At 41.4% G+C, this 23,746-nt stretch overlaps 1 pseudogene; it reads left to right on the top strand.

Moving 5' to 3' along the window:
• Positions 1-23,746, top strand: part of LOC122679945 — a 101,325-nt pseudogene that overhangs the window by 2,882 nt on the left and 74,697 nt on the right.

The following is a 23,746-nucleotide window of genomic DNA, read 5'->3' as shown; positions in this document are numbered from 1 at the left end:
CGAGTCAAAGTCAGTACCTAAATTTCCTCAGGACAACATGTTATTTTCACTTTCCTTGTTCCTCCATTACTGGTACAAAAAATTAATAAACATAATACATATTATATTAAACATATTTACAAATATATATGTTCTATATGAAGTTGATACAAACTTTTAATGTAAATATGTTGTTGTTCAGTTGCTAAGTCGTGTCTGACTCTTTGCAACCCCATGGACTGCAGCACACCAGGCTTCCCTGTCCTTCACTATCTCCTGGAGAGTCAGTGAAGTCATGTCCACTGAGCCGGTGATGTCATCCAACCATCTCATCCTCTGTCGCCCCCTTCTCCTCCTGCCCTCGGTCAGTTCTATGTTCATATATATCCCCTCCTCTTGAGCCTCCACCCCATCCCACCCACAATCCCACCCCTCTAGGCCAACACAGAGCACTGAGATGAACTCCCTGTGCTATGCAGCAGCTTCCCATTTAGTCGTTGAGTCGCTCAATTGTGTCTGACTCTTTGTGACCCCATGGACTGCAGCCCACCAGGCTTCCCTGTCCTTCACCACACCCCAGAGTTTGCTCAAAATCATATCCATTGAGTGGGGGAGGCCATCCAACCATATCATTCTCTGTCATCCTCTTCTCCTCCTGCCTTCAATCTTTCCTAGCATCACGGTCTTTTCAAATGAGTAGGCTCTTCGCATCAGGTAGCCGAAGTATTGGAGCTTCAGCTTCAGCATCAGTCCTTCCAGTAAAATATTCAGGATTAATTTACTCTAGGATTGACTGGTCTGATCTCTTTGCAGTCCAGGGGACTCTCAAGAGTCTTCTCCAGCATCACAATTCAAAAGCATCAATCCTTTGGTGCCAAGCCTTCTTTATGGTCCAACTGTCACATCCGTACATGACTACTGGAAAAACCATAGCTTTGACTATACAGACCTTTGTAGGCAAAGCTTTTAATTCATCTTATACATGCAGTCTGTTTATGTCAATGCTACTCTTTGAAGTCCATCTGTCTCTTTTTAACACCTCAGATTCACTCCAGGCTCTCTCCCTTGCCCATCCCATGTGTCATCTTATTACCTTTCTAAACATCTCTCTCTGGTGTCGCTTTGCCCCCTAGGGGCTACAGGTGGCTGTGCAGCTGGAAGCCTCTCCTGACTTCACGGCTGTCCTGTGGAGAAAGACCAATATTCCTCCTGCCTCTGAGCAGACGGGAGGCAATTGGTATCCTGGTTGGTTACTGCCAAATCTCTAGGTGAGTGAGAGTTCTCTGAAGAGACCGCTCCACTCAAAGATGGTGAAAATAAGAAGGTTCCTCAAAGTGGGTTTGACTCTTTGGACCCCACAAGCCAAAGACTTCAGTGGATGCTGTACACACCCCTGAACTTGCCAGCTCCTTAAAATCAGGGGCAAGCTTTTATCTTTGGAAAAGACTCTGATGCTGGGAAAGATAGAAGGCAGGAGGAGAAAGTGACGACAGAGGACGAGATGGTTGGATGGCATCACTGACTCAATGGACATTAGTTTGAGAAAGCTCTGTGATATAGTGAAGGACAGGGAAGCCTGGAGTGCTGCAGTCCATGGGGTCACAAGGAATTGGACACAATTGAGCAACTGAACAACAACAAAAGCTTTTGAATTGCTCACAAAACTTAGGACACTGTTTTCTGGGGATTTCAAGAACACTAGATTGGACATGATGTGCAGAGGTCCCTGGGACCTCTAAGCTCAGATCAACACACTCTTTCTTTCAGGGAATGTGAATTTCTCAGTGAGTGAAGAAATAGTGCACTCCTCGGAGCTCTGTGGTACTCAGGTGGCTACAGTTCCTGAAATTGGGAGGAAAGACACCGTTGACAAACTGCTTTTAGTTGAGATGAGTAAGCCTGAGTTGCTTGACAGCTCTACAGAGTCCAGAGAATGGTAACAATATTGGCTACCTGTAGTCTTCAGGTAAAACAAGTATTTTTAAATTAATTTTTATTGCAGTATAATTGTTTTTCCTGCAGAAGGAAATGGCAACCCACTCCAGTATTCTCACTTGGAGAATTCCACGGACAGAGGAGACTGTTGGGCTACAGTCCATGGAGTCGCAAAGAGTTGGACACAAGTGAACGACAAACATTTTCTGAGGAAGTAACAAGTTCAAGTATAAGATGCATTCCCCAAACCACTTATCCAAGAGCTTTTCAGAAAAGTACACATCATACACAATCCTATTTGCATGTGATCCGTTTGTATATCTAGATGTCGGGGTGTCTGAAAAGTTGTCCCTGAAGCTCCCACCAAAGGTAGTGAAAGAATCGGCCAGAGCCTCTTTCTCTGTTTTGGGTGAGTCACTTGGCCCCTGGAGAACCTGAGATAACAACCACTGCCATTCCCCTCTACTTTTTTTCCAAATATAGTTTTAACTACACTTCAGCTTTTCAACTTCTTTCTCATATTTCTGTTTTTGTCCTCAGTTTCTACTTGGGTTCCAGCATCTCTGATCCTCCATTCAGGTTATCATTCTGTGTTCCAACACCTCATCTTTCACTTCCAAATGACATCCTAGGTTCTGCCATAAAAAATACACAAAAACCTCCTCAGATGCCCTATGGCTGTGGCAAACAGAACATGGTCCTGCTTGCTCCTAATATCTATGTACTAAAATATCTGAATGAAACCCAGCAACTGACACAGGAGGTCAGATCCCAGGCCGTCAGCTATCTCAATGCTGCTGAGTATAGCACAGAAACTGCACTTTATCATTGTAGGTGTTCTCTCCACAAATAAGTGTGACATCCACAGGCATGAAGAGCAATGCTATTGGTGGGTCCTTTGTGTCTGAGAGGCCAGGGCACATCAGGGGCCGCTGGCTTCTCCGGCATCAGCTTGCCCATTTAGGAATCCTCTTTTTCCAATGTCCCACTGCTACATCACAGGCCACCTGAAACCTTCCATCCAGGTTATCAGAGGCAGCTGAACTACAAACACAGTGATGGCTCCTATAGTGCCTTTGGGGACCAAGGTGGCAAGAAGGAAGGCAACACTTGGTAAGAAAAGGTCCTACAGGACAGACTTTGTGCAAGCATAGCCACCTTTACTCCTCATGGAAACCCTACAACTTGGATAATATGAACTTCCATTTATAAAGGTAGGAATTTTTTAATTGGAGTCCAATTGCTTTACAATGTTGTGTTGATTTCTCCTGTACAACAATATGAATCAGCTGTATGTACACATATATCCCCTCCCTCTTGGGTCTCCCTCCCACCCACCCCTCATCCCGCCCCTGTAGGTCGTTGCAGAGCACCGAGCTGAGCTCCCTGTGCTATACAGTGGCTTCCCACTAGCCATCTCTTTTACACGTGGTAGTGTATATATGGCCTTCCCTGGTAGCTCAGTCAGTAAAGAATTTGCCTGCAATGCAGGAGACCTGGGTTCGATTCCTGGGTCTGGAAAATCCCTTGGAGAAGGAAATGGCAACCCACTCCAGTATTCTTGCCTGGAGAATCCCATGAACAGAGCAGTCTAGCAGGTTACAGTCCATGGGGTCGAAAGAGTCAGACATGACTTAGTGATTAAACCACCACAGTGTAAATATGTCAATCCTAATCTCCCAGTTTATCCCACCCTCCCCTTCCCCTTCTGTGTCCCCTTTCCATTCTCTGTATCTCTGTCTTCATTCCTTTCCTGTAAATAGGTTCATCAGTACTATTTTTCTAGATTCCACATATATGGGTTAATATACGATATTTGTTTGTCACTTTCTGACTTACTTCACTTGGTGTGACAAGCTCTAGATTCATCCAGAAGATAGAAATTTATATCCAGTGTTGTTAGGTAAATGTTTCTTGGCAGAACAGATAATAAGTGGCAGAGTTGAGACTCATCTCAAGGTTTACCTGTCCTGACTCCAAAATGCATTTTTGATTCAACACAGTAAGCAAGATGTTCTTTCTCATGTCTAAGACCATGATAAGTGAAAAAAAAAAACTGGCCACCTTAAGTTAGTTTTCAGTTTCCAGTGATGCTAGCAACTGAAACTCGAAAAGCGGCTGCCATTCTGCACCCTGTATCAAAAAGCACCACCCCTCTGAGACAAAACACACAGGCAAACAAGAAGTAATTAATGAAAATGAGGTTGGTGGAAAGAGAGGGAAGGAGGCTCAGGGGGAAGGTATTTCATTTTTTGAAATAATAGACATCACCAAGAAGTTAGTCCATACAGCGGGGGCTGCCAAAGAGAAGGTTTGCCTCCTCCGCAGTAGAAAAACAGAGAAAGGGAGAAAACCTAGCCTGAGTACAAATGTCTGAGTCAACCACCTAAATAAGGAACATGAAGCCTGCATCCTTGAAGCAATGAGAAAGTGGACAAGGAAGTAAGAACCCCTTAAAACCATTTAGTCCTGGAGGAACAACTAGAGAATCACCAACTCAAAACACTCGGAACCCTGCATACTGATGGCTGAGTCTGGAGGGGACCCAGGAAGCCTGTGCATCAAAGGTGCTCACCAGCCCACTCTTCCTTCCCCCCAGGCTCACAGCTTTTGTTCTCAAGACCTTCTTCCTCCAGGCACGAGCCTTCACTTTCATCGATGCCCCCCACATTACCAAAGCCCTCACCTGGCTCTCAGAGAAGCAGAACAACAGCTGCTTCAGGAGTTCCGGGTCACCGCTCAACAGTGCCATCAAGGGGATGACTTTTGTCAGCTTGTCTGAAGCTCCTGATTTCACTGGTCTGTGGCAGTCTGTCCAAGGGTGAAGGCACATAAGAAGAAGGCACAAAGGAATTCCTAAAGGAAAGGACTGGAAAGCACAGGAAGCGCTTAGGAAGGAAGGGCTTCCCTGGTGGTTCAGACGGTAAAGAATCTGCCTGCAATGCAGGAGACCTGGGTTCGATCCCCTGGAGAACGGTATGGCAACCCACTCCAATATTCCTGCCTGGAGAATTCCATGGACAGAGGAGCCTAGCAGGTTACCTTCCAGGGGGTCATGAAGAGTCAGACATGACTGAGCGACTAACATACTAGGGAGAGAGAGTGAACCCACGTACCCCTGAGTTAAAAGGAATGGAATCTCAGTTTAGAGTCACACTTTGTGCTCGTGGAAGAGATGTAGATAAGAACTTCCCAGGAACTATGCAAAAGAAAGGACTGACCACGAGGAGAGGAGACATCTCTAAAGGGTTTTCTTAAGTGGAAATAATCTCTGTCTGATCCTTGTACCAGAAGGGTGGGGTGGATGATGAATTGACCCTCTCTGCCAACATCACCATTGCCCTTCTGGAGATGCCTGGTCACCATAGGTACCCATCACCTCCTCAGCCTCCCGGACTGCCATGAAACCACTGCCCTGCAGTTCCAATGACACTCCTCTCAAAGCCCAGTGACAGCTCTCCACCTGTGCAATGCTGAGACATCTGCCAAAATGATAGAGACACCAACTAATTCATCAAGAAGGATTCACTTGTCCAGTAGAGACCCAGACTATGTGCCAAAGCCAATCCTAAAACACACGGCTTCTAGCCTGGCCCATATCAATTCATTTTAGTTAGAAAGTAATTTTTTAAAGAGTGATTTCTATTATGTTGTGTGTTTTTGACAATCAAAAAAAAAAAAAAAAAAGAGTGATTTCTAAAAATATGGTCAGTGGATAGATAGACAGATCCATTTGATCTAAGTTTTTTATTTGAGAATCACTGGTACACACAGATGTGCCAGGACCCCTCTACACAAAACTCAGAAGACTACCACTCTCCTTTTACAACACCCTGTTGTCAACAAGGCCCTGGGCTGCCTGGAGTCAGCCTGGAGGAGAACACCAGAAGAGGCCCAAGGCAGCCACTTCTACACCAGGGCACTGCTGGCCTATGCTTTTGCCCTGCCCAGTGACCAGGCCAAAAGGACAGAGATACTGAAATCACTTGATGAGAGAGTTATAAAAGAAGATGAAAGCACTCATCAAGCTGTTCTCCCCACCCCCTTCCAGTGGGTAGAAAGAAAAGGGGAAGAATGCAGAATTCCTGAAAACAACCTCCCACAAATGCAGACATTTTGATGTAGACTAACTCATTAAGTTGGCATCATCAACTCAATGGACATGAGTTTGAGCAAACTCCGGGAGATAGTGAAGGACAGGGAAGCCTGGAGGGCTGCAGTCCATGGGGTCACAAAGAGTCAGACACCACAAAGTGGACACCACTGACCAAATGAACAACAACAACTCATTAAAGGATTAATGTTCCTTTTATACCCAAACCTTCCCTGCAATTTTCTGTAACAGAGAGAACAAGATAGATAAATATAATAACACAGAGTGAGTTAGGGCAGGGGAGGGGGGAGTTCCGATCTTAATTTATTTATAAATACAAACATAGTTAACATTTATACTTTTCTTTTTGGTATGCTGTGCTCAGTCATGTCCAACTATTTGTGACCCCTATGGACTCTAACCTGCCAGGCCCCTTTGTCTATGGAATTTTCCAGGCAAGAATACTGGAGCGGGTTGCCATTTCCTACCACATTTCTTTACACAAATGTATATCAGGGTGGGTGGAAGCGCTGTAGCAAAGACAAAGTCATCCACAGTAACACCTTCCACGTAACTGTTTCCAGTACAACTCTCTGAAATAAATTGGAAGGTTTTATATCTCATTAAAAAAAAAAAAAAAAAAAGCCTAAACCATGACCAAATCATTTTAGACTGCAAGCGAGGGAACCAACCAGTAAGGAAATCGTGTTCGGCCTTTTTTCACCCCAACTCTACAGGAACAACGCTTGAGAAAGTCGTTCACTTCATATAAATTCCTGTCTACAATGTTCCCCTGGACCACACTAGACCATTGCAACTTCAGTCTTTTATTTATAAATAACAATCCCAGGGATAGCAAGACTGTAATAAAAAAAAAAACTTCAGATTTTGCTATATTTATCTATTTCTAAACATAAACACATTGTCCTACATTAAATACCAGTCGCTTTCGTTTTTTCCCTATTCTTATCCTTAAGCAATGGGGTTCACTGGATGCGACCTCAGAAACCCAGGGCGCCCGCCGAGGGTGTTTACTGACCCCGGGCTCCGTCTGTGGAGGTGCAGATGACCGCCAAGCGCTCCTCATTTACCTCACGGTCCAGCCTGCCCGGACCTCGAGGACCTCACCTCCGCCATGGGCATCGTGAAGTGGATCTCAAAGCAGCACAATTCCCGGGGGGTCGGGGGGCGGGGGGGCTTCTCCTGCACCCAGATCCGTAACCCCTTTGGGTTACGGTGCAGCACGGAGGCTTGAACAAGAGATAGACGCCTGGCGACGAGAGGAAGCAAAAGGGACCGAGGAAGGGAAATGAGGGAGAGGATATCTGTTATGATTTTGGGTCTGCAGGAAATAAGGAGAAGAGTCTAAAACAGTTCCCATAATAATCTCTGACGTCTTAATCCATGTACTAGCGAACTAGAGTTCTCTTTAAAGCTGACTTTGTACCACACGATCAGAAACCAAAACCTTAGTTTATGGACAATGACAGAAATTCTGGTACGCCTAGAATCCCAGAAGCCGACCCCTGAACTGAACCATGGGGTGGATGGCCTAAAACGTGATGGACGAACAAGAGGGGCTCCCCCAAGTCTTTCTGTTCTCAGTGCACTAGCTGCCATCTCTTTTCCTCCTTTCTTGACACTCTCCCAATTTTACTTCCAAATATTATATCCTAAAGGGAAGATCGTCTTCCTCTCCCTCAACACTTCCGGCAGTGACCACCTGGAGAAGCACACACCTCACAGGTTAATGGCTCCGCCCCACAAAACTGCCCCTTACTTCCGATGCCAGTCGCTAGTCCAGGCCTCTGGTACTTCAGCCATGCTTTAGGGGTTCCCACGACCCCCTCCTTGATAATTTGCTGGCATGGCTCACAGAACTCAGGAAAGCAAGCAGGAACATCCAAACGTAGGAGATGACCAGGGTGGGGCTTGTACGAAGGGTGCAGTGCTTACAAACCCTCCCCTGGCATACTACCCTACCCCCCAACCCCCACCCCCGCACCTCCCGGTGGTCACCAACCTGGAAGTTCTCTGAATCCCTTTCTTTAGGATTTTTGTAGCAGTCCCATCACGCGGGCTTGCGTGCTAAGTTGCTTCAGTCGCGTCTGACTCTTTGCTAAGCTCTGGACGGTAACTTGCCAGGGTCCTCTGTCCATGGGATCCTCTGGAAGCCCATTACAGACGCATGGCTGATTTAAATCATTAACCACTGGTGATTAACTCAACCCTGAGCCTCTCTCCACTCTCTAGGGGTGGGTAGTAGGAGGGGAGGTTGAGCCTAAAAGTTCCAATCCTCTAATCATGTGACTAGTTCCTCTGGCAACCATACCCCTCCAGCTAGTCACCTTTTTAGCATACAAAAAGACTCTTTTCACTCCAGAGACTTCAAGGGTCCTAGAAGTTCTTGTATGGAGATCTTGGGGCAGAGATAAGCATCTCTTATTACGCCACAGATCTTCCTTGGATTTTCTTAAAAGTAATAGCAACTCCATTCTCTACATTTGGGATCAATCAAGACTATAAACCATTAACTTTAGTCCGACGGCTACATCCAGCCCTACAAAATATTATTTTTAAAAAACATGTCTAACATAATACCTTGCAATTTCCATTCTCAATATTCTGATTATACATTACAGAACTTCTCTTCAGAGAAGTTTAGAGAAATGGTAGACTGTTCTAAAAGAGAAATAAAATACAAAGAAGCCAAATCTTAATGACTTGTGCCAACCTGGTTTGTAACTCACTTCATTCTCTTTTTCCCTCTGAAATGGATAATCTTCCTATGACATTAAAACACCTTTTACATGTTTGTTTTCTCTTTTTTTCAGTTCCATTGTCCAAAAGATAGTATCAAGACTCATTTTTAATAATAAATAAGAAGGAGTTCTAAAAGACCTCCTGGGGCATGAAGTGTATTCTATTAGAATGGTATCAATAGAGAAATAAACTGTGGGAAAGACAAGAATTGAAAAAATTTTCCTTTTATCTGAACTGTGTGCAGATCAGAGACAACTAACTGTGTTGATTGCCCTGGTATCTCTCAAAGGCACCTCAAAAGAAGTTTGGTGATGAGAGAAGCAAGGCTGTAGTTTTGTGGAAAAGACGGTGTGTGTCAGAGGCAGAGAAACAGGAATAGCAAGTGCCAGGCAGTGAGCCTGTTTCATGTATGAATCTCCTACTTGCTATGAGAGAACTCACTGGCTCTAGTGCAAACTGTATACAGAAGTTATGTAAAATTTGGATCCCAAGAGATATCAAAAATTGAAATCAGTCTTGGAACTAAGATACCAGAGTTCAAATAATGAGGGAGAAAACTCCATGGCACCTTGGTAATACTAAAAATGGGAATTTGGGGAGAATTCAAGGCCCCAAAGGTTGACTTTCTCACATATCTCTTTCAGGACACAGTGGTGACTCTCCAAACTTTGTTCTAGGTGAAGTGGTTAAGATACACTCTGTTCTAGATACAGAGCGGCCACCTTTGCCAGGACTGAGAAGGCTGCACACATGACCATCCGGTCCTCAGGGACATTTTCCACAAAATTCCAAGTGGACAACAGCAACCTCCTATTACTACAGCAGGTCTGGTTACCAGGCAGCCCTGGGGAGTACAAGGTAGACGTGTCAGGGAAGGATGTGTGTCCATTCAGGTAAGGTTCTTGAGGAGAGACTGAGAGATTCAGCTGTAATCCCTCCATCTGAAAATGGATACTGTTGATTAATATTCCTACCTGGGGAGTAAAAGCACAAATCAGGAGAGATGAAATTATGACAAGACTGAAGGATCCTGTGGACTGGAAACTATTTTCGTTCATCACGTTTCACAGACAGCTCTGAAGTACAATGTTTTCTTGGAGAAGAAGAAATCTGCCTTCAGTCTACGTGTACAAACATACCTCAAACTTGTGATAGACACAAAGCCCACAAAAGCTTCCAAATGTCACTGGAAGTTAGGCAAGAATACCTGTTTCTGTTTTCTAGTTCTGAAAATATTAGCTACCTAGGACTCTTGAGGAGAAGGGCATGGCAACCACTCCAATATTCTTGCCTGGAGAATCCCCTTGGGCAGAGGAGCCTGGTGGGCTACAGTCCATGGGATCGCAGAGACAGACATGACTGAGCAACTAAGCACGCACAGGACTTTTGAGTATGTACAGTCAAGAAGAACTAAAGTTATCCTCTTTACTGAATTTTTGTCTTGGCAATGAAAAAAATAATGTCTTAACCAACATGGAAAATGAAGAATTTGTAGCATCATGAGTTCAGTTTGTCTGCCTCCAGGATTCTTTCACTACCCACCACTATTATTGAAGAATAAATAATTCCTTCTAATAATACTTTAACATGGGATCTTTCTTCTTTATCTCTAAAGGAAAGACTTTCTAGTCTTTTAAAATTTCATATTTCTAGAAAGAAAGAATTCACGATTCAAGAACACTCTTCAAAAGCTTTACTTGGAATAGAACAAGTGACTGATTATAATGACAAATCTTGTGGGTCTCAGATGAAAAGAAAAAATATTTGCAATTTGGTTTATCATCAATAGGCAAATTAAATGTATTTCATGAAAGCAAGATATGTTAATTTAGCAAAAATAAAAAACACAGTCAAGTAACTACAGTGAATATAAATACAAACTGGGTCTCTGACCTAAAGGAATGTTATAATCTAGTTGTGAAATAACTTTATATAAGGAAAAAAGGATATTAATCCTAAATGTGTAAGTTACAAAGAAGTAGCCTATAATAGAGATTCTAAAACCTGGTTATTTTCCTTTGTAGAATTTGTTTAAAAATACATATTGGTCCTACCCTCCAAAATTGAACTCAGTATTTCTGGAGTTGTGCTTAGCCCTCTACTTTTTTGATGAACTCTGCTGCTGATACGGTCACCTTTCAGAACTACTCATATTGACCATGTGCATGCTTCTCAGTCACTTCAGTAGTGTCCAACTCTTTGCTACGCCATGGACTCTAGCCTACCAGGCTCCTCTGTCCATGGGATTCTCCAGGCAATAATACTGGAGTGGGTTGCCATGCCCTCCTCCACATTGACTATGAAGTCTATATATTTCTAGGTATGGAAAGATCACTGAGAGGACAAGGCAGTCGTTAGAAAAACTGCTTAAAGATGCCAGGGCTTGGCCTTCCCTGGTGGCTCAGTGGTAACAAATCCATCTGCCAATGCAGGAGACATGGGTTCGATCCCTAATCCAGGAAGATCCCATATTCCACTAAGCCCATGCACTGCAACTATTGAAGCCTGTGCTCTAAAGTCAAGGAGCCACAACTACTAAGCACATGGGCCATAGGGCCTGTGCTGCCCAACAATGAGAAGCTCATGTACCACAATTAGAGAGCAGTCCCTGCTCACCACAACTAGAAAAAAGCCTGAGCAGCAACGAAGACCCAGTACAGCCAAAAATAAATAAATTTAAAAAACAAAAAGATGCCAGGGCTTATGTTGGACCTTGAAGAAGGACAAGATTCAAATATAATGAGGCCTGTTTCTTCCCTTTCTGACGTCTGTAGCCACACAGGGAGCTGTCCGGTTTCCAACATGGTAATTGTTGATGTAAAGGGGATAACTGGTTTCATTCCCCTGAAGCCAATAGTGAAAAAGGTAAGCAGACGCTAGGTATTTGAAATTTCTGTATTGCCAGCTTAGGATCACAGCATCCTCATAATGTTGCCCTGTATGTATCAAAGCAGCATTTGTCCTAATTAAACACATTGAATTGATTTGGTACCAACACAAGAAATATATGAAAGATGTCTGAATTAATTGGGCCTACATTCTACTTAAGAATATTTAGAAATGGGTAACTGGCACCATCAATATTTCAGGGCAAGATGTAATTAAGTACCAAATGATTGGTATAGTTTTTAAATACTGTGGGAATTCAGAAAAAGCTGAGATCAGTGTTAGAATAAATAAAGATACCTTCAGCTCCACACCCAGGAGTAAATTTTTCATGCAGACAGCAGAGCACCCTAGCAGATAAGAACACAAGCTCTGGGGCCAGACTTCCTGCTCAAGTCCTGGCTTGATTATTTACTGTGTGACTTCAGACACGACACTTCACTTTGCTATGCCTCAGTCTTTTCTTCTGTAAAATGGGGATAACAGTGTCTGTCTCATAGAGTTGTGAGGAGAACTGAACAAGATAAAGCCACGATGAATGCTCAGAGCTATGTTTGAATAAATGTAAACTATTATTATTAGTTGCAACTTTAGAAAGAAAAAGACACCTTCATAAATAATCTCAGATGAACAGCTATCCAATTTGAGAATACTTCTCCCTTACCTTCAAACCAAAGCCAAGGGTATCTATTCCTGAGTCATAAAGACTCAGTCTTGCTTCTGATGTATTGGTAGTCACAATTTTCCATATATGTTTCCATTCTACTGGATAAGTATCTGCAAATCCCATCTCAAGGAATTTAATCTCAGCTTCTTTGTATAGACTTCACACAATCTGCTTGTCTCTTAGTACCCCAAAGTGAAAGTCGCTCAGTTGTGTCTGACTCTATAAGTCCATGGAATTCTCCAGGCCAGAATACTGGAGTGGGTAACCTTTCCCTTCTCCAGGGAATCTTCCCAACTTAGGGATCGAACCCAGGTCTCCCCCATGGCAGGCAGAGTCCGCAGAGTCTATTAGTTGAGCCACAAGGGAAGTCAAGAATACTGGAATGGGTAACCTATCCCTTCTCCAGCAGATCTTCCAGACCCAGGAATTGAACTGGGGTCTCCTGCATTGCAGACAGATTCTTTACCAACTGAGCTATCAGGGAAGCCCCCAGTACCCCAAGGGCTTCATTTATTCAGTAACACTGGTGATTTCTCTCATTTGCCTCAGCTTGATAACTCGCACCACGTGAGCAGGATAGAAGTGAGCAACAACAATGTCCTGATTTACGTGGGACAGGTAAGAGCCCTGCAGCCTTGCTAGACACATGCAGGTGGACATTACTCTTACTTGGGTCTCTTCACCTGGGAGGTACCTGATACGAAAAAAGTGATCGTAAGGGAAGCCTCCTTGAAAAGCACATTCTTCCGGTTCCATTAGGTAATATTATAAAGTCTCTTTCCTCATTGCAGTCTTCCCTGGAATCTGGAGTGTCAGAAGCATGGTGGGTGGGGGAAATATGAGCATTTCAGGGAATATGGATTTGTTTGTGCTAAAATGGGAATATGAGTATTTCTGTCTGCTTCAGGTAGACACTCAGTCTCCATAACAATTCTAGGGAGATAGGTTTTATTATTTCTATCTTATAAATGAAGAAACTTCCCCAAGGCACATGTTTACTCAGGTGTCGAATGTGAGTTCTATGTGAGTTCTAGACACGCTTTTCCACAAACAGGCTCGATAACCTAGAAGCTTAGTTGAAAGTTGCTGATTAAGGGTAGGAAGTGTTCCCAGGAGTTGGCCAATGATTATGCCAACCTCATCTTAACATAAATATATACCAAAAATTAGATGTTGGTAAATAGATAGATAGGTAAGTAGATAGATATATACATATATAGATATAGACAGAGAGATATGTTGTTGGTCTAGAAGTGTTAATCATAGTTAGTTTCATCATAATGTAATCAATTTCATTAGCAATACAAGAACCACTCTGATTTTGTACATGAATGTTTATACTTTGAAAAATGTTTTCTAACTGTTCGGAAACACTAATATAGATAGGGTCAGTCCACCAATAAAAAGAATTTCTGGGCACTTCCTGGCAGTCCAGTGGTTAGGATTCTGAGCTTCCACCGAGATGATGTGGGTTTGTCCTAATCAGGGAACTAAGATCCCGCATGCTGAATGGCATGGCCAAAACAAGAACTTTTTAGTTAAAAAGAAAAAATTCTCTTTCACTCTGAGCAGATCCATATATTAGACATTATGGAGCCACATGAACCATTTTTTTCTAAATATTTATTTATTTGGCTGTGCTGGGTCTTAGTTGCAGCACACAGGACCTTCTGTCTTCCTTGCAGCATGCAGAATCTTTAGTTGCAGTATGCAAACTCAGTTGCAGCATGTGGGATCTAGTTTCCTGATCAGGGATGGAATCCAGGCCCCCTGCATTGGGAGTGTGGAATCTTAGCTGTCAGACCACCAGGGAAGTCCCTGAATTGTTTTAATTGTTTAAAAGTCTGATAAATTTTCATTACTCTAAGGATCTCCTCTCTAACTCCTCAGGTTCCTACTCTAAAATCTTCATCACCAACTTTTTCACTATCCTCTTTCACTTTCATCAAGAGGCTCTTTGGTTCTTCTTAGTAGCATAATCAGATTTAATTTGAGATAGTAAGAAGCCACAAAGAGGGGTGAGAGAGGTAAAGATAGGTGACAAGGAGATTAATAGTCCTTATTTCTTGTGGAAAATGGGCTGTGAATATATTCTACTTCTTAAAATTGATACTTTCATTTTTGCCACTTAAAGAAAGCCAAAATGCTTCACACCAGTCTGACAAGTTCTAGACCAACAAGAAAATATACAAAGACATTTTAATGTGTGAGCCTACCATCAATAGGTTCAGCTTTCTATGCATTTCTTTTCCCAAGGCCATTAAAAGCCATAATTGACACTCATGGCAAGGCAGAATCAACAATTAATGTGATTAATTATGCATCTTAGTTTGAACTAAGATGAGAAATGGGGAACTACTAAGGTAAGGTTAGACATACTGAAAAGATTTTAAAGGATAAATACTGATACATTGGAGGCACATATGTAGCATATACTAGATTCATGCCTCCGATCCTGAGACCATCTTGGGTGTTCTTCCAGTTTTTCCTTCCTTTTTTTTTTTTTTTTTTGGTGTTCTTCCGCTACACTTGTGCCTGACCTGATACCTTAGCAGATCCCCTAAGATGCCCTCTTTTCACATACAGTAATGAAAAATAACCACAGGGTGGCAGCAGAGGTTAAAAAAATGTGAGCACTGCGGCTTTACTGTAAAAAATTTGGCAAAAAATCTAAAAGTTAGGCAAGAGAAGAGAGAAGGAGAGGAATAAAATAATCACAGAAATTTATAGTAAGAAGATAAGAAAGCAAGGTAACTAACTAGCACACAGATTGTCCTTACTGGTCCACAGAATTGCATTCTGGGAGTAGTGATGTGTTTGTGTGTGTGTGTGTCTGTGTGTCTGTGTGCGTGTATGGGGAGCACATTTTTCACACTTTAACATCCCTGAAATTGGGACACATCCTACAGTGGGTAATATCTATTTTATTTATGTATTGTTGCATAACAAATGACTCCAAAATTCAATAAGCTTAAAAAGCAACAATTTTATTGTATTTTACAGTTTCATGGATTGACTGAGCTTCTTCAGGGGATTCTTCAGATGGTCCTGCCACGGTTCTCTCATGAAATTGCAGGCTGATAGCAGCTGGGACTGGATTTATCCAAAGGCTCCACTGGGATTCTTGGACTTCTGGGGTCGCCCCCCTCTCCAAGTGGCTCAGGGCTCCTCCTTGTCTCTTCTCCAATAGGGTTCCTGGACCTGTTACAGGGCAACTCAGTGCTCCCAAGAAACAAAAGCAGAAGCTGAAACACTATTTATGAACTACCCCAGAAGTCACATAGAATCACTTTTATTACATTCAATTGATCAAGAGCATCACAGGGTCTAGCTTATATTCAAGAGAAAGTCAAACAGACTTTCCTGAAGGAGTAGTAAGATCACATTACAGAAGACCATGTCGATGGAGGAATTGTTGTAGCCACCTTTGGAAACACATTTTGCTAAATCTGCCATTTGACTGCAAAATCACTTCTTTCCCCTACATACAAAATATTTTTAGCCTCTCCCCAGAAATTCTCGCCTTATTATGGATGCACTAGGATCTCAGCATCAAAATCAGGTGTGAATGGGGTTTGTGGGTGAAGCTCCTTAAGTACTACTCTTCAAGTATAGATTCTGAAGAAATTTGGTGGGTTGTTTTGTTTTTTGTTTTTTGTTTTTTCAGTTCTTTGTGGGGTTTTCTTGGGCCATGCTACATGGCATGAAGGATTTTAGTTCCCTAACTGCAGATTGAATCCAGGCTCCTGCATTGAAAGCACAAGTCCAAACCACTGGACTGCCAGGGAATCCCTAGTTGCTAAAGAAATCTGAACTTACAAGACATCTGTGCACAAACTCAATAAATGATGAGGAGACAAAGAAAGGTAAGTGCAATAAATATTCAATCCCAGATGAAGAGTAGGGAAAATGGACTCTAGTTCTTGATGGGGGAGTAGCAAGGACAAAAGAGCCTGTGGTTCATTATTTTATACACTTCAAATAGGTGTAGTTCATGGACATCAGCTATACTCAATGAAGGCATTTGCTTCTTTGTTGTTGTTGTGTTTTTTTTCATTTATTTTTATTAGTTGGAGGCTAGTTACTTTACAATATTATAGTGGTTTTTGCCATACATTGACATGAATCAGCCATGGATTTATATATGTTCCCCATCCTGATCCCCCCTCCCACCTCCCTCCCCATCCCTTCCCTCTGGGTCTTCCCAGTGCACCAGCCCTGAGTACTTGTCTCATGCATCCAACCTGGGCTGGCGATCTGTTTCACACTTGATAATATTCATGTTTCAATGCTATTCTCTCAGATCATCCCACCCTCACCTTCTCCCACAGAGTCCAAAATTCTGCTCTATACATTTGTGTCTCTTTTTCTGTCTTGCATATAGGGTGATTGTTAACCATCTTTTTAAATTCCATATATATGCGTTAGTATACTGTATTGGTATTTATCTTTCTGGCTTACTTCACTCCGTATAATGGGCTCCAGTTTCATCCATCTCATTAGAACTGATTCAAATGTATTCTTTTTAATGGCTGAGTAATATTCCATCATGTATATGTACCATGGATTTCTTATCCATTCATCTGATGATAGGCATCTAGGTTGCTTCCATGTCCTGGCTATTATAAACAGTGATGCAATGAACATTGGGGTACACGTGTTTTTTTCAGATCTGGTTTCCTCAGTGTGTATGCCCAGAAGTGGGATTGCTGGGTCATATTCCAGTTCTATTTCCAGTTTTATAAGGAATCTCCACACTGTTCTCCATAGCAGCTGTACTAGTTTGCATTCCCACCAACAGTGTAAGAGGGTTCCCTTTTCTCCACACCCTCTCCAGCATTTATTGCTTGTAGACTTTTGGATAGCAGCCATCCTGACTGGCGTGTAATGGTACCTCATTGTGCTTTTGATTTGCATTTCTCTGATAATGAGTGATGTTGAACATCTTTTCATGTGTCTATTAGCCATCTGTATGTCTTCTTTGGAGAAATGTCTGTTTAGTTCTTTGGCCCATTTTTTGATTGGGTTCTTTTATTTTTCTGGAATTGAGCTGCAGGAGTTGCTTGTATATTTTTGAGATTAATCCTTTGTCTGTTGCTTTGTTTGCTATTATTTTCTCCCATTCTGAAGGCTGTCTTTTCACCTTGCTTATAGTTTCCTTTGTTGTGCAAAAGCTTTTAAGTTTCATTAGGTCCCATTTGTTTATTTTTGCTTTTATTTCCAATATTCTGGGAGGTGGGTCATAGAGGATCCTGCTGTGATTCGTGTCGGAGAGTGTTTTGCCTATGTTCTCCTCTAGGAGTTTTATAGTTTCTGGTCTTACATTTAGATCTTTAATCCATTTTGAGTTTATTTTTGTGTATGGTGTTAGAAAGTGTTCTAGTTTCATTCTTTTACAAGTGGTTGACCAGTTTTCCCAGCACCATTTGTTAAAAACGTTGTCTTCTTTCTATTGTATATTCTTGCCTCCATTGTCAAAGATAAGTTGTCCATAGGTACGTGGATTTATCTCTTGGCTTTCTATTCTGTTCCATTGATGTATATTTCTGTCTTTGTGCCAGTACCATACTCTCTTGATGACTGTGGCTTTGTAGTAGAGCCTGAAGTGAGGCAGGTTGATTCCTCCAGTTCCATTCTTCTTTCTCAAGATTGCTTTGGCTATTCAAGGTTTTTTGTATTTCCATACAAATTGGGAAATTGTTTGTTCTAGTTTTGTGAAGAATACTGTTGGTAGCTTGATAGAGAGTGCATTGAATCTATAGATTGCTTCGGGTAGTATATTCATTTTCACTATATTGATTTCTCCAAATCCATGAACACGGTGTATTTCTCCATCTATTTGTGTCCTCTCTGATTTCTTTCATCAGTGTTTTATAGTTTTCTATGTATAGGTCTTTTGTTTCTTTAGGTAGATATACTCCTAAGTATTTTATTCTTTTTGTTGCAATGGTGAATGGTATTGTTTCCTTAATTTCTCTTTCTGTTTTCTCATTGTTAGTGTATAAGAATGCAAGGGATTTCTGCATGTTAATTTTATATCCTGCAACTTTACTATATTCATTGATTAGCTCCAGTAATTTTCTGGTGGAATCTTTAGGGTTTTCTATGTAGAGGATCATGTCCTCTGCAAACTGTGAGAGTTTTACTTCTTCTTTTCCTATCTGGATTCCTTTTATTTCTTTTTCTGCCCTGATTGCTGTGGCCAAAACTTCCAAAACTATGTTGAACAGTAGTGGTGAGAGTGGGCACCCTTGCTTTGTTCTTGACTTTAGGGGAAATGCTTTCAATTTTTCACCATTGAGGATAATGTTTGCTGTGGGTTTGTCATATATAGCTTTTAATATGTTGAGTTATGTTCCTTCTATTCCTGCTTTCTGGAGGGTTTTTATCATAAATGGATGTTGAATTTTGTCAAAGGCTTTTTCTGCATCTATTTAAATAATCATACGGGGTTTTTTTTTCCATTTATCTTTATTAGTTGGAGGTTAATTACTTTACAATATTGTAGTGGTTTTTGCCATACAGTGACATGAATCAGCCATGGATTTACATGTATTCCCCATCCCGATCCCCCCTCCCACCTCCCTCTCCATCCCATCCCTCTGCGTCTTCCCAGTGCACCAGGCCCGAGCACTTGTCTCATGCATCCAACCTGGGCTGGTGATCTGTTTCACCCTTGATAATATACATGTTTCGATGCTGTTCTCTCCAAACATCCCACCCTCGCCTTCTCCCACAGAGTCCAAAAGTCTGTTCTGTACATCTGTGTCTCTTTTTCTGTTTTGCATATAGGGTTATCATTACCATCTTTCTAAATTCCATATATATGTGTTAGTATACTGTATTGGTCTTTATCTTTCTGGCTTACTTCACCCTGTATAATGGGCTCCAGTTTCATCCATCTCATTAGAACTGATTCAAATGAATTCTTTTTATGGCTGAGTAATATTCCATGGTGTATATGTACCACAGCTTCCTTATCCATTCGTCTGCTGATGGACATCTAGGTTGCTTCCATGTCCTGGCTATTATAAACAGTGCTGCGATGAACATTGGGGTGCACGTGTCTCTTTCAGATCTTGTTTCCTCGGTGTGTATGCCCGGAAGTGGGATTGCTGGGTCATATGGCAGTTTTATTTCCAGTTTTTTAAGAAATCTCCGCACTGTAATCATATGGTTTTTATCTTTCGATTTATTATTGTGGTGTATTACACTGATTGATTTGCAGATATTAAAGAATCCTTGCATTCCTGGGACAAAGCCCACTTGGTCATGATGTATGATCTTTTTAATATGCTGTTGGATTCTGTTTGCTAAAATTTTGTTAAGGATTTTTGCATCTAAGTTCATCAGTGATATTGGCCTGTAGTTTTCTTTTTTTGTGGCATCTTTGTCTGGTTTTGGAATTAGGGAGATGGTGGCCTCATAGAATGAGTTTGGAAGTTTACCTTCTTCTGCAATTTTCTGGAAGAGTCTGAGTAAGATAGGTGTTAGCTCTTCTCTAAATTTTTGGTAGAATTCAGCTGTGAAGCCATCGGGTCCTGGGCTTTTGTTTGTTGGAAGATTTCTGATTACAGTTTCGATTTCCATGCTTGTGATGGGTCTGTTAACATCTTCTATTTCTTCCTGGTTCAGTTTTGGAAAGTTGTACTTTTCTAAGAATTTGTCCATTTCTTCCAAGTTGTCCATTTTATTGGCATAGAGCTGCTGGTAGTAGTCTCTTATGATCCTTTGTATTTCAGTGTTGTCTGTTGTGATCTCTCCATTTTCATTTCTAATTTTGTTGATTTGGTTCTTCTCCCTTTGTTTCTTGATGCGTCTGGCTAATGGTTTCTCAATTCTATTCACTTTTTCAAAAAACCAGCTTTTAGCTTTGTTGATTTTTGCTATGGTCTCTTTTGTTTCTTTGCATTTATTTCTGCCCTAATTTTTAAGATTTCTTTCCTTCCACTAACCGTGGGGTTCTTCATTTCTTCCTTCTCTAGTTGCTTTAGGTGTAGAGTTAGGTTATTTATTTGACTTTTTTCTTGTTTCTTGAGGTAAGCCTGTAATGCTATGAACCTTCCCCTTAGCACTGCTCTTACAGTGTCCCATAAGTTTTGGGTTGTTGTGTTTTCATTTTCATTCATTTCTATGCATATTTTTATTTCTTTTTTGATTTCTTCTATGATTTGTGGGTTATTCAGAAGTGTGATATTTAGCCTCCATATGTCGGAATTTTTTACAGTTTTTTTTTTTTCCTGTAATTGAGATCTAATCTTACTGCACTGTGGTCAGAAAAGATGACTGGAATGATTTCAATTTTTTAAAATTTATCAAGGCTAGATTTATGGCCCAGGATGTGATCTATTCTGGAGAAGCTTCCATGTGCACTTGAGAAAAAGGTGAAATTGATTGTTTTGGGGTGATATCAATTAGGTCTAGCTGGTCCATTGTGTCATTTAAAGTTTGTGTTTCCTTGTTAATTTTCTGTTTAGTTGATCTACCCATAGGTGTGAGTTGGTATTAAAGTCACCCACTATTATTGTGTTATTGTTAACTTCCCCTTTCATACTTGTTAGCAATTACCTTACATATTGCAGTGCTCCTATGTTGGGTGCATATATATTTATAATTGTTATATCTTCTTCTTGGATTGAACCTTTGATCATTATGTAGTGTCCTTCTTTGTCTCTTTTCACAGTCTTTATTTTAAAGTCTATTTTATCTGATATGAGTATTGGAACTCCTGCTTTCTTTTGGTCTCCGTTTGTGTGAAATATTTTTTTTCCAGCCCTTCACTTTCAGTCTGTATGTGTCCCTTGTTTTGAGGTGAGTATCTTGTAGACAGCGTATATAGGGGTCTTGCTTTTGTATCCATTCAGCCAGTCTGTCTTTTGGTTGGGGCATTCAACCCATTTACATTTAAATTATTAATAAGTATGATCCTGTTGCCATTTACTTTGTTGTTTTGGGTTCACGTTCATACAACTTTTCTGTGTTTCCTATCTAGAGAAGATCCTTTAGCATTTGTTGGAGAGCTGGCTTGGTGGTGCTGAATTCTCTCAGCTTTTGTTTGTCTGTAAAGGTTTTGAATTCTCCTTCATATCTGAATGAGATCCTTGCTGGGTACAGTAATCTGGGTTGTAGGTTATTCTCTTTCATTGCTTTAAGTGTGTCCTGCCATTCCCTTCTGACCTGAAGAGTTTCTAGTGAAAGATCAGCTGTTATCCTTATGGGAATCCCCTTGTGTGTTATATGTTGTTTCTCCCTTGCTGCTTTTAATATTTGTTCTTTGTGCTTGATCTTGGTTAATTTGATTAATATGTGTCTTGGGGTGTTTCGCCTTGGGTTTATCCTGTTTGGGACTCTCTGGGTTTCTTGGACTTGTGTGACTATTTCCTTCCCCATTTTAGGGAAGTTTTCAGCTATTATCTCCTCGAGTATTTTCTTGTGGCCTTTCTTTTTGTCTTCTTCTTCTGGGACTCCTATGATTCGAGTCATAGGAGTTGGGGTGTTTCACATTGTCCCAGAGGTTGTCCTCATTTCTTTTGATTCTTTTTTCTTTTTTCCTCTCTGCTTCATTTATTTCCACCATTTTATCTTCTACCTCACTTATCCTATCTTCTGCCTCTGTTATTCTACTCTTTGTTCCCTCCAGAGTGTTTTTTATCTCATTTATTGCACTATTCATTTTTAATTGACTCTTTTTTATTTCTTCTAGGTCCTTGTTAAACATTTCTTGCATCTTCTCAATCCTTGTCTCCAGGCTATTTATCTGTAACTCCATTTTGTTTTCAAGATTTTGGATCATTTTTATTATCATTATTCTAAATTCTTTTTCAGGTAAATTTGCTATCTCCTCCTCTTTTGTTTGGTTTGGTGGGCATTTTTCATGTTCCTTTACCTGTTGGGTATTTCTCTGCCTTTTCATCTTATTTAGACTGCTGTGTTTGGGGTGGTCTTTCTGTATTCTGGTAGTCTGTGGTTCCTTTTTATTGTGGAGGTTTCTCCCAGTGGGTAGGGTTGGACAATTGGCTTGTTGAGGTTTCCTGGTTAGGGAAGCTTGTGTCGGTGTTCTGGTGGGTGGAGCTGGATTTCTTCTCTCCGAAGTGCAATGGAGTGTCCAGTAGTGAGTTTTGAGATGGGTCTATTGGTTTGGTGTGACTCTGGGCAGCCTGTATATTGATGATCAGGGCTATGTTCCTGCGTTGCTGGAGAATTTGCATGGTATGTCTTGCTTTGGAACTTATTGGCTCTTGGCTGGTGGTTGGTTTCAGTGTAGGTATGGAGGCTTTTGGATGATCTCTTATTAATTAATGTTCCCTGTAGTCAGGAGTTCTCTGGTGTTCTCAGGTTTGGGGCTTAAGCCTCTTGCCTCTGGATTTCAGTCTTATTCTTCCAGTAGCCTCAAGACTTCTCCATCCATACAGCAGTAATAACAGAACTTCTAGGTTAATGGTGAAAAGATTCTCCACAGTGAGGGACACCCAGAGAGGTTCACAAAGTTACATGAAGAAGAGGAGAGGGAGGAAGGAGATAGAGGTGACCAGGAGGAGAAAGGGGGGGGGGGTGGAATTCAAGAGAAGAGAGGCAGATCTAGGCAGTACTCTGTTCCCTAAGTGTTCTCCACAGCCTAGAACACCCACAGAGATTCACAGAATTGGATTGAGAAGTGAAGGGGGAGGGAGGAAACAGAGGTGATCTGGGGGAGAAAAAGGAGAGTCAAAAGGGGGAGAGAGTAATCAAACCAGTAATCACACTCCTGAGTAAAAATGGGTACTGAAGGTTGGATTCTTAAATGTCCAAAATTTATATCAAATACTAAAAAAACAAAGATTAAAAATCTAGAATAGAGGTTAGACTCTTACAAATACAATATTTAAAAAAAACAGAAACAAAAAATTTAAGAAATATATATGAAGTTCACTTTAAAAATAGGGTCCTTTTTTTTCAAGGTTATAGTGGGTTATAAAAATGAAAAGGAGTAATAGAGGACTTTAAAAGAAGAAAAAGAAAAAAAATTTAATTAAAAAATAATAATAGTAAAAATATATCTAAGAATTTCTCTGGAGCTGTTGCAGGCAGTGTGAGTTCAGTTCTGTTTCAGATAGTTCCTTCTTCCAGCTTACACTTCTCAATATCTATAGGCCCCTTCCAGTGTAGTCGGTGTTAACTACAGAGATTTTAATCTGTTGCACCTGTCACTTCTAAAGCGGTTCCCTTTGTTTATTTGGCTTCTATTTGTAGGTCTCTTCAGTGTCTAATTTCCACCCTGACACAGGCGGGCGGAGGTGGTCTCTTCTTTAGGTTCGCTTGTTCAGTCGCGCTGTGGGGAGGGAGGGGCACTGCAGACAAATGTCACTGGCCTGTGTGGGGAGCACTCGCAGTGTTCCGGCCACACTGGGTTTGCCCCTGCTCACGGCGTGTGTGCTTTCCCCGTC

The sequence above is a fragment of the Cervus elaphus genome, chromosome 22, assembly GCF_910594005.1.
Source record: "Cervus elaphus chromosome 22, mCerEla1.1, whole genome shotgun sequence".
In the NCBI taxonomy this organism is placed as follows: domain Eukaryota; kingdom Metazoa; phylum Chordata; class Mammalia; order Artiodactyla; family Cervidae; genus Cervus; species Cervus elaphus.
This window is presented reverse-complemented; position numbering and strand designations above follow the sequence as displayed.